Raw genomic sequence first — 10,723 nt, 5'->3', positions numbered from 1 at the left:
CCATTTGTTAAATTTACTTAAAAAAAAAAAAAAAAAAAAAAGGCTTTGGGTGAATAAATTACAGACACTCAAATCAGAAGGAAAATTGAGATTTCCAAGTTTGTAGATGAATATTTAAGTATGCCAATAACGAGCAGTTGAAATAGTACAGCTGAGCACAGTAATGCAGCTTTAAAAGGCCCCAAATGGTGACATTCAGATTCCGTGATTTTGAGTTATTTTTGCTACAGATTTAAACAAAACCTATCTTCTTATTCCAGTTTGCTGAAAAAAAAATAAAGACTTGAAGAATGGGTTGTACCTTGCCACTGATGCCTCTTTTATACGACATCAGAGGGGTGATAGAGGCTTATGGCTAGAAAGCTCCTGTATATAATTTCTGTTAGAGGGACAACAGCTTGTATGTTTGAGTTATTGGTGACATGCTCATTATAAAAATCTACATAAATTATTTCTTCTCTCTCTCTCTCTTTTTTTTTTTTTTTCTCCTTGCAAGTTTGGGTTTATTGGGTAGTTACTAAGATTAGCAAACATTCCCCAACCTAAAGGGTAATTCGCAGGAAGTTCTGGCATTTTTATATATATCCAAGTTTACAGGGGAAAAAGTCATATAATTTGTAAATTCCCATAAAAAATAGTAAAAAAAAAAAAAAAAAGTCATGTCAATAGAAATACATCATTTTGTTAAAATAATAATGAAAAAAACAAAGGCTTTTTTTTTTTTTTTTAAAAAGAGCTTTTCTGAAAGAGGAGTAATAGATGAGAAACATTCCACTCCAAAAGCTCTGCAATGTGCCTTAACCAAATTTCCTTTTACATAACCATGAATATTTCCAATACGAATATCCACCTAGACTTACTCCCACTGATGAATGAGCAGTTTCAAAATGGAAAACATTTATTTACAAAATGTTTGCCTGCTCCTTTGTGCCACCTTGGCAGCGTAAAAAAGGCCATACAAGAATAGAAGAACTTCAGTCTTCCCCCAGTTTTCACAACTGCTCATTTTTACTTGGGCTCAAGTGTTAATAAATGAGCAGGAGATAAGACAACAAGAAATGTCTGAGGAACAAACGTACACAGTCCTTGTCCCCATCCATAAGACATTCAGCTACACACTTCCTCTATTCTTTGGCACTATTTCCACTGGGAAAAATTAACTCGGTAAATCTGCAGAAGCACCCTTGTTGTGGTGGTGAGGTCTCTCCTTGGTTATCTGAGCTTTCACTGCTTGTGTTTTTGCATCGATGACCTGCACACACACAGCACCATGAACCCCACCCACTCACAGACAATAGCATTGTCCAAGGGAAGAGTTATTATTCACTGCTTTCCTTAGTGCTTCTAGTGTAAAATACAATATTTTAGGGTTCTTTCATGGCTTAGTTTAATAAAAAATAATTATACTCACATCAGGTTGGTGGGGTTTTTTGCATTAGTGAGAGTGGTTAAGAAGAATGTAGGAAATTGGACCTGGGTGTAAAGATAGCTGATAATTATGCTTGGTAGTAAAAACCAGAGAAGCACAGGATTTCATTACATAGACCTGTACAGCACATTTCATATTCCTTGACTCGCGACGCCTTTGTTACAGGTACTGGCTTTTTTTTTTTTTTTTATTGGTTTTGGACAGGCTCCAGAGTCATGGGTTTACAGATTATTTGAATGCACTGAGATATTTTAATTGGCTAAAATGCAAACATTTTACATTTAGTGAAGGATAACTTTGGAGCCTGACTTTCCACTGCCTTGTACTGTACGTAGCCATTACTTTACAGTAGGAGAAAGGTCTCAAAGTGCGGTTTGGCAGCCCACTGCTCGTGGCCTTTCCATGACATTAGTCCCGCAGAGCTTTGAGAAATGTTCTCCAGTGTGACTGGTCCTGCTCTAGCTCTTCCCTACTGTCCCAGCATGATGATGGTGCTCGTAGTTAATGCAACTGGGCTGCAGGGCTTTTCCCAGTCATTAGGTGCACCCGTGGTCATCTCCAAATTGAGTAACCAGTCTTTGCAACCTGTTAGTGAAAAGATATCTGTTGCCAGATTATGATGGATTACAGATTTTTTTCCCTTTTATTTTTTTTATCTTTTTTATTTTTTTTTCCGCTGCTATTATTGTACTTGCTAGGCCTCCAAATATCTGGCAAAAAGAAGCAAAAATACAGCTTAAAGTACCAACATTACTTTTTGCCACAAACCTGTTTCAATCACAGCTTGTCCTGGACTTTGAGATCACTTTTCAGCATATATAAAGCCTAAATTTGGCAAATCATTTCAGTATATGTTTAACTTAAAATCTTCAAGTATTACTATTGTATACTGTGAAGAGTTCCTAGCTATTTCACTGCTGTGTTTAACTGGGGCTTAATGAAACAAGTAAATAAGATAGAAGTCAGAAAGAATGTGTCCTTGATTTGAGGTGCTTTCACTATTGGTTTGGAGAATGCATTTCATCACTAAATAATTTCTGATCTTTGCAAAGTATTATGGAAATTGCTCCTTGATGCAGTGTCACAGATGGGATTGTTATGCTTACCCATTGCTTTTTGTGTGACATGAATCCCTGATAACAATATCACGGGGGCTTGGGGGAACGTGTGTATGAGATTGTGTCAACATCACAAATGAACTTGCAAGCTTTTCCTTTCAATATTATTATTTTTTTTTTAATTTGTGCTTTACTGCTTACAGCATAGTGGCAATGTTCTAGATCACTTCAAAAATGTATGCAGTAGATCTCACGCAAATTGTGTATTGAGTTTTCAACCAAGTGTCACCCTCACCACCATTTTTTTGCATATGGGAGTTGTAGGTGATGCCACATGCTGTGTTTTCTATCGCGTGTCACTGGGTCACACTGCAGACAAACTGAATAATTAAGAGCACAACAAAATGAGTTTATACCAAAGACAGCATTTCTGTTGTACAACGCACTGAGACTGGTCGTGCTTTTCACGTGAAAGTTCACAATACAATCATGCAAGGAGTAACTGCTAGGCCGCCAAACTACTCACTGCATCATTTGGTAGTAAACAAGTATTTGCTTCATAAAATGTGTCTTTCCATTAAATTCCTGCCTTTAAAGTTTTATTTAGCCAAGAGGTTGGGGTGTTTCATTAGGAGACAAAACATCTCTGTTTAGTCTTTTTGTTCCTTCTTGAATTCAGTTTGCTGAAAAAGCTCTGAGTTGTACAGAGTGTTACTTGTTTAAATTAGGGCTTTCCTATTCAAATAACCTTATTCTATTTCCCTGAAAAGTTGCTTTAGGCAAGCCAAAATGGGATCTTTATTTCACACAGATGAGATGTAAGGTTCCATATAGCTCTTCTGACTACAAACATGGCAAGCAAGACTGCAAATATTTTCATTCTTACAGACAGAAGTCACCCTAAGCTACAGCTTTGCCTTCTACACTCTAATATCCTCTGATGCAGACTGTTTGTAAGAAATATCTACACTTGACTGATTTCTTTTTTTTTTTTTTCCCCCTAGCCTCTCTGTCTGTTGATAACACATCTGTGACAGAGGGAATATACATAATGAATGAGCTATTAAATTGCAGGATCCTACTGAAAGACTGCAAGAAACTCAGACTTTTCAAGTGCTAACATGATTCATACTATATGTTTGCATGATATTGGCAGCTGTAAGACTTGGGATTATTTTAAAAGGTTGTGTTCTCACATATATTTAAGTATTTGTCATTGTGGGTCTTCATGGGAAGTCTGTGTTTAAGCTGTACAAGAATGCTAAAGAGAAATGATTATTGGTAGCAGATCATTTGGGACCATCCACTTCCACCTCTTGGCTTCAGAACTCAACAAATCCAGCTCCAGCTGAAGAGACCAAGACACAGCTTCATGCAGAGAGCGTTACTGGATCTCTGAGCAGTGATCACAGCTGACCCATGGGGCCACGTGGGCCATGGTCACTTCAGTGCAGCCCAGTATTGTCAGTGGAACTTCTGGAACTGGAAGATCACCATTCAGTTCCTTTTAGACTCTACAGACAGCCCAGATTCGACGCCAGTAACTCATGCAATTGCTATGAACAGCAAAATGGGATTGTTAGTATGAGGTGATGTTTCTTGTCACTATGGAATTTGCCATGAGATAGTTAGATGGCACTGGAAGCCAAAGAAGAATGGAGTTCAAAATCCAAAATATTATCCTAAAAGAACTATTTATTTTAATAACTATGAGCTCCATGTGAGGACCATTACACCAAATAATGTGAAGAAAACTCTGTGGCAGACAGGCCCATTGCCTGTGCTGAAATCCAGATGGCAATGCCAGCCAGTTTCTGACGGATATTTACCTAGGCTCCTTTCAACATTTTCTTGATGTTCTTCAGATGCTGTCGGTAGCTGAAAGCTTTATTCAGTGTGCCTCCAAAATTCCTGCGCTCCAACATTCCACTGAGCTCAGCGGTTGGGATGCCAGCAGAGCTGACCACCTACAACCAAGCCTTGCAGAATGGTATGAACGGATCCCAAACAAAAATTGGTTATTTCCAAGCAGCCCTGTCTCACCATAGAGAGACGTGGAAACAAGTAAATAAAAAGTCAGTCGTTTCGAGCCCAAGAAATGCCCGTTAGAAGGCTATGAGCATGTGCAGAATAGAAAATAACCGTGGGCCCAGCATGTTAAAGTATCAGATGTCCGGAGCATAAATTATATAGTTAATCTGACTTCTCACAGTAAGTGGGTTTACTCTGTGCTGTGCAGCTCATCTGGGCAGCATATGCTGGGAAGGCCCACCTCTGTGGAAGTGCTGTGGAAATACTTCATGGAGCCGAGCTGCAGTGCACGGTGATGTGCCGAGGATTTCTAGATACCCAGCAGCTCAGGCAGGGTCGCTATTTTGGTCAGGCTGTACCAGACAATTGCCAGTGCTCTCAAGTCCTGCCTCAATAAAATTACCAAGAACAACAAGAATAAAACAAATAAATAAATAAAGGACACATCTGGTGAAAGCCAGATGTATGGTAGGTAAGAAGAAAAAAAAAAATCAATTCCTATATATTACACATTTGTTATTGACCTTACACCGGAGCCCCAGACTGCTAAGTCATCTCCTTAAGACCTGTGAGACATATATTTATAGAGGAAAGTGTAAAAGCATGCAGAGTAATAACCCGAAGTGTTAAATAAATGTCAAATAAAAAGTTAAATAAAGTTAAATAAATTAAAAAAAGGAAGAAAAAAAAAAAAAGAAAGAAAAAGCTTCAAATAACACAGAACTCCAATTCCACATATTGTTCCTGAGCAGAAAAACCTGATACCATTGTGATCAGGGAGAATGGGCTGGACAGCCTGGGCTAACCCAATTCAATGTGTGCAGTTCCTGGGGACTTAGCTTGAAGAAGTGCACACTCCCCAGCCACATGAGGACTGAATGTGCTCTGCAGTGGCCGTTCCTTTTTCACTCGTCTTTCTCCTTCACAACTGGAGTCACACACTCCGCGCTGTGAGTGAGAAGTTCCCGAGCCGTTGGGTGAGTTTGGTAAAGCAGGTCACCTGCAGATGACATATTCTGGGCCACTAACCCCATTCATTCCTCCAGGGTTCCTTTTCCTTCAGATACTGTCTAGTGTTACTGTGCTCAGTATTGATTGCCAGGACACTCCACTTTTGGTTCTTGTTTGATAAGAGCAACTCACTAGAATGCTCCCCCTGAGAAAATCCATTTATATATACATATCTGTGTACCTCCGCGCATGTAGTCAATACATCCTGAAACCCTACATAAGGGAACCCCACAATATGCTGGTTAGGTGCAGCACAAACGTAACTGCTCTTGCTTCATTAAACATTCACTCATAACTTGCAATTCAATTCCATCACCTGAAATAAAATACTCGAGACAACTGTAAACTAAATGTCAGGCCTCCTTCTTGTCAGAGAAGATGCCTTTTCCATTCAGCAGAATTAATCAACTTATCTTACTTGAAAAATATTTTTTTTCTGGAAAACTCCCAGAGAGTTAGCTTTTTAAAGCTGTCTCACAGCAATTCAATAGAAAATAATATGGGGTGATTCAGATGGAAAGGATCGAACAGTGGGATATAAATCTTGATGTAAGGCTGCAGATGTTTTAAATACTAAGACTTTTAACCCTGATTTTCATCCATGTTATACCAATGATACAAACTAGCAGAATCAGACTTGCAGTAAAGAACAAAAAGTCTATTTCTATTCGGTGCATGAATTTGAAAATAAATCATATGCTACGGCATAGTTTTCTTCGAACATCTTTTTCCAAAGCCAATGGCTTCATGGTAACGTAATTTAGGTGATGAGCATGCTTGGATAGATGCCACGTGGGCCACAAACTATCCACTCCACCGAAAGAAACTGCTGCCCCAACCTATCCCAGCTTCCTTCGCACCCACCGTTTGCATTTTTTCCAGTGCAGTAATTGCAATAGCACTGACATGATTCAGGACTTGCTCCAAACTTCTCTGCAGCTCCTTTCAGAAAATATATAGGGGTTATACACTGAAAGTATCTCCTGACAAGCAGGAGATCTTTTCGGGATTATATTGCCCTCCCCTCTCCCCACCTGCCCTTTCCCTTCCCTTTATTTTCTGTTGCTTATGAGACGGATGGTTATTATCAGTTTATTATTACTGTTTTTCCACAGACTTTCTCAAATGTCAAGTGAATCTGATCTGGAGTTCAGGCCCATAATTACACTGGACTGACTCCAGGAACTCGTAAATAAATCGGTGGTGGCTGCAATGGCTGCCAGATCTCTGTCATTCTGCTCTTCCGAGGGTGGACAGAGGCTTTGGCTGTTTTCTAAAATTCTACACTTGCCCTTGAGTTTTTCACACCTTCTTTTAAAAGACCCTAGGCTTCCTCACTCCAGTTTGGCATGGCCTTAGGCAGGAAGAGAAAGCTACGAGCCTGCCACATTGTTGAATGCATTCATTTAGAAAAGCAGTTGAAATGCAGATTGTTACTTTTTTTTTCCTGCTTTCTCCACATGTGGAAACCTTGCAGGAATAGACATATTTCTGCCTCTCCCCTCTGGCCTCTTTGCTGACATTAACAGTTTATGCTGGGCTCTACACTGAGGCACATCTTTGTCGTAGTACATTGACTGTGTTGAGCTACAGAGGTCAGTCCCACAGCTTGGCAAGAAAGTCCCTTAAGCATAGAGATGCCTGGATTTGAGTTCATGGACTTAAAAGAAGCAGCGGGCACAACATTCATTCACAGGTCTGGCTTACTGAAGTCAGGGAAGTTGACTAGTAAAGCTAAGAGTTGTTTTCAAGCCTGTTTCTAATCATATCGATCCATATGGAGCACGGCATCTGGTTACAGATGGAATCTCCACCCAGTGGAGGGTAGAACTTAAAACAATGCTACAGATGTCATCTTCTGATAGACCCCAACACTTTTTCCCTCCCAAAAAACTTCAAATAAACTACTTCAGCACATGATGAGAGCTGATTTGGGGCAGGAAACTGTTCAGAAACTGGTTCCTTTGCATTGACCTCATCTGTTGTTGAACTAGCCCTGTATCAGCCATTGAATGGCGCAGATGTCAGGGCACATCACAGCTTGCTTTATCTACAGTGGGTTTGTACCAGGAGCTACAATAACTCCTGAAATCAGAGCTAATCCTGAGTGCAGACAAGACCTCAGACTACCAACCACTTCCAAATGTTTTTAAGATGTGAATACTTCTATGCTGCCAGTGTGACTGAGATGACCAATTCTTTTCACATGGCTCACTCAAAGGCAAGCAGACAATAACAATATTTCATCAGTGACAACTTTGTTCGTGGTCACACCAATCACATAAAGGTAAAAGTTGCCCAACTCCTTTAAAATGGATTGAGTCACTGTGTCTTCTGCAGGGTACTTTTCAAAACAAAGCACGGAGTGAAATACACTGAATTCTTTGCAAAAGAATGTCATTTCTTCCCTATATCAACCCCCCAGGCAGCCCCATTGTTTAAATAAGCATTTGCTTGTGCCCCAAAGTACAGATGTTTTTGACTCCCATCATAAATCAAAAGTGCTTGTGCCTAACATTAAAAAAATAGGGAAAATCATCTTTTAAACTGACATGGATTAAGATGCTTGGTCTGACCCAAATTACGTTTCTTTAATAAACTTAATTCTTTCCTGGTTCTGCTGGGAACAAAAGATTCCACTATATCATTGTGCCTCCCTCTCCTCCCCTGGAATTCCAATCAATCTTTTACTCCTTTTTAAATGTAAATTTTAAATAATCATGTATCTGGATCATGGATTAAGTCTGCAGGAGAAAAACCTCTGGCAGAGGATGGCAGGGACTGTGCCTAAAGCTAAATCCAGACAAATCAGATCTGAACTGGGGTAAAAACGGAGCTCTTGGTAAATGGATTGCAGGTTTTTGGTTGTGAAAGCTCCATCAAGAAACCATTCAGATATTTGAAAATAAATAAGGACAGTGTTGTGTCACTCACAACAAAAACAAACTTAATATTCAATTATTTTTATTTTTTTATTTTTTTTCCCCACTCAGACAATCCTCTCAGGCCTGTTTTACAGGGCATTTTTAACAGGATCAAAATTCCATCGCTAAACCTTGATGACTTTAGTGAGAAGCTGCTGCCTCTTTTTATCCTTAGGGAAAGCGAAGGCCTTTCATAGTTTCAAATAGGACGACATGACTTGTGTTGAAAGGCAGCAGGATAAGTTATACTTTCAAGGTCACTTTTCAGTCCAGGATTTGGAGCCTTACTACGGTTTTGGTCTGCCCTCCTTTCTGTGCTAGCCTTCCTTCTCCTCTCCCTCACCCAGACTGGAATGACACGTCTACGCTTTCTATTTGATGTGGGTTTCATGTATCTGCTGCACAAAATAATTCATAACCACTAGGCAAAAGGCATGTGCCCGCACCACATCGTTATCCTGCAATTAAGAAAATCCTCCCTGCCACAGAGCTATAAAGCCCAGCAGTGTTTCGAGCTAAGCCCTCAGTGTTCAGTTCAGATCTCCTCCAAGGGCGCAGAGCTGCTGGAGTGCTGCAGATATTTTGTAGCGTGCCTTGTGAGACACACTTGGGGTGTTGATGTGAACCTTCTCTGGTTTGCCTCACTTCAGTGTGTTTCCACACCTGGAGATTTCCCTTCTGCTTCTCTGCACAGGCTTCGTGAGGACGAGGAGAAGTCAGCTCTGCTCCTGTGTATGCAACTGACGGGAGAGAAGGAGCCACTCTGCCTCGTCCCACGTGCTCTCTGCCTGGGCTCCTAGGTTTAAGATACCCTACAAACGAATCCCCTTTTGGTAATTTGTTTTGTGGTCATGTTTTGGGTTGCTCTGTAATTTGGGTTGCTTTATAAGACCTGAATGAGTGAAGCAGGACTCATCTTCCACGTAACACACTTAGGGAACTGCCTAAACTCAAAGATTAGAGCGAGTGGAGGATTAAAATAAAAAGAATGGCACTAAAAGGGAACTAAGGACGATACTGAAATGGTGCTGGGGACGATGCCTGCTGGGCTGCTAAGCCTCAGAGAACTCGGGTGCTCTGCTCACCCTGTACTGCATGGACGAACACCTTTGATGCACTACTTAGGTGAGGTTACAACATTGTAGGTGTTTCCTCCACCTTCCTAACCATGCCCTATTTTGAACCAGCACAGCCAGGCAGGACAATGGGTTGAATTCCCCTCAGGAGGGGCGATGACCTCCTGCACCCCCAGCTCCTGCCCCACAGGGGTCCCAGCAGCAGGGTGGGCACGGGGCTGTCTGAGGCGCCCCTTTGTGGGGCTCCTGGGGGGCTCCACCCCTGCGCACCCCACAGGGGCACCCTGTACCGCCACTTGCACACCCACAGGGGCTGCGTGTGCACTATTGAGGCACGAGGGGAACGTGAGGGGGGGATGGCTCTGAGGGGCGCGGCCCCTTTAAGGAGCGGGGCAGCGCCTCCAGGAGGCGCGCGGAAGCGGGAGCGAGCCGGGCGGGGGGCGCGCAGGGGAGGGGGCGTGGCCAAGGCGGGGAGGGGGCGTGTCCAAATCGAGTTAAGCCACGCCCCCTCCCCGCCTGGCCCCGTCCCGCGTGGGGAGGGGGGGGGAGGAGGAGGAGGAGGAGAAGGGGGAGGAAGGGGAGGAGGAGGAGGAGGAGGCGCGGACACCGCAGGCAGCGGCTGCCCCCGAGCCGTGGGCTGCGAGGTGAGTGGCAGCGGGGGCGGGCAGCAGCGGGGGGAGCCCCCCGGAGCCCTCCGGAGCCCCCCGGGGCTGTGCCCCAGCTGCAGCGGGACCCCCGCCGGGGGGGCTTTTTGGGGTACGGGAGCTGTGCATGGGGGAACGGGCAGGCAGCAGCGGTGGGTGGGGTGCTGCAGGGTGTTGTAGGGTGCTGCAGGGTGTCCCGCTTGCTAGAGGTGCCCCCGCACGTGGCTCAGGGGCAGGGCGCTGCGGGGGGGAGGTGGAAGGGGTCCCGCAAAGGGGGGGGTGTGAGTGGGAAGCGCGAGTTGGCCGCTCGGTTTTGGGGTTTTTTAGGTCTTCGGCAGCTGGCGGTGGTGGCACTGAGCGCTCCGGGCTCAGGTGGCATCTCATGACCCGGGGGTAGCTTGCTGCTGGGGGCACGGCTGTCCCATAGCCTGCGGGAAGTGTCCCCGGGGGTTGTTTTTATCGCAGGTTTCTGTAGGGGCGAACCAAACTATATCGTACTGGGAAATGTTCTCAGCCTGCAGTTATCTCAGACTCTTGCGTTCAGAATGAA

The 10,723-nt window shown here is 43.3% G+C and overlaps 1 protein-coding gene across 3 annotated transcripts in view; it reads left to right on the top strand.

Annotated features, from left to right (window-relative positions):
* The first annotated feature begins 10,033 nt into the window (after nucleotides 1-10,033).
* Nucleotides 10,034-10,723, top strand: part of SVIL (supervillin) — a 135,832-nt gene continuing 135,142 nt past the window's right edge. For 2 of the 3 annotated variants that reach the window (XM_068673613.1, XM_068673609.1), the window contains exon 1: nucleotides 10,034-10,173. The gene's annotated coding sequence lies outside the window, so the exon portion shown is untranslated. Of the gene's footprint in view, nucleotides 10,286-10,723 lie in introns of all 3 variants that reach the window. The other variant, XM_068673610.1, reaches the window with a different exon arrangement.

The sequence above is a fragment of the Anas acuta genome, chromosome 2, assembly GCF_963932015.1.
Source record: "Anas acuta chromosome 2, bAnaAcu1.1, whole genome shotgun sequence".
Taxonomy (NCBI): domain Eukaryota; kingdom Metazoa; phylum Chordata; class Aves; order Anseriformes; family Anatidae; genus Anas; species Anas acuta.
The sequence above is the reverse complement of the archived record's forward strand: the minus strand, read 5'-3'. Positions and strand labels throughout refer to the sequence as shown.